The sequence below is a fragment of the Myodes glareolus genome, chromosome 9, assembly GCF_982192425.1.
Source record: "Myodes glareolus chromosome 9, mMyoGla1.1, whole genome shotgun sequence".
In the NCBI taxonomy this organism is placed as follows: domain Eukaryota; kingdom Metazoa; phylum Chordata; class Mammalia; order Rodentia; family Cricetidae; genus Myodes; species Myodes glareolus.
In genome coordinates this window covers 69683692-69684601 of record NC_142034.1, presented here as the reverse complement: position 1 = coordinate 69684601, position 910 = coordinate 69683692, and the positions used below count along the sequence as shown (strand labels likewise).

Genomic DNA, 910 nt, shown 5'->3' with positions numbered 1-910 from the left:
TTGCATCAAAGCCCTGAAATGGCAAGCAAAAACAATCTTTCTTCCTTGAACTTGATTTTATGAAGTATTTGTCACATGGCAAAAATCTAACTAGCACACACATGTCCCACAAAAACACCCTGTCCTGGAGTGTTCAGAGCAACACTGGCCAGAATAGCTAAGTGCGCAAACAACTCAAAAGTGCATTTAAACATTTTTAAAGATTTATTCTATTTGTGTGTGTGTGTGTGTGTGTGTGTGTGTGTGTGTGTGTGTGTACTAATATGGGTATAGGAGTCTGCAGAGGCCAGAATAGGGTACTGGATATTCTGGAGCTGGAGTTACAAATAGTTGTGAGTTGCCAGATGTGGGTAATAAGAACTGAACTCAGGTCCCCTGGAAAACCAGCAAGTGCTCTTAACCACTTAGCCATCTCTCCAGCCCCTCACAATCTCTCACAAGTGCATTTAAGTGGTCAGTAAACAAAAGCTGGCATACCCCAACAATGGAATACGATTCAGCAATAAAAAGAACAAAGTTGCTCATGACTGTTCTGGTATTGATTGCATTTGTTGTACAATACAACCATAGACGGTCACATACATCAAAACAGTTGGTTCTTGCCAACAGAGTCTGTATAGTTATCAGATTTTCTGTGCGATGGTTCCATACATAAAAAAAAAAAAAGAAGAAGAAGAAGAAGAAGAAAGTTGCTATGACATTTGGATGCTAAATGGAGGAAGTTAGTCAGGAAGTTAGTCACAAAAGGTTGGATACATACTGTTTTATTACCTTAAATGTAAACATGCTTTACACGAACTGTCCAGAACATAAAGACATCCATAGATTTGTAGTTTCTGAGAGCTGAGTTTGGGAGAACAGGGAATGACACTAATGGCTCACATCTCACCTTACCCTAAGTACTTTAGCA

At 39.3% G+C, this 910-nt stretch overlaps 1 non-coding gene across 1 annotated transcript; it reads left to right on the top strand.

Moving 5' to 3' along the window:
• Positions 1-523: 523 nt before the first annotated feature.
• On the top strand, positions 524-654 carry LOC125402822 (small Cajal body-specific RNA 14). Its single transcript, XR_007232762.3, has one exon.
• The last annotated feature ends 256 nt before the right edge of the window (positions 655-910 follow it).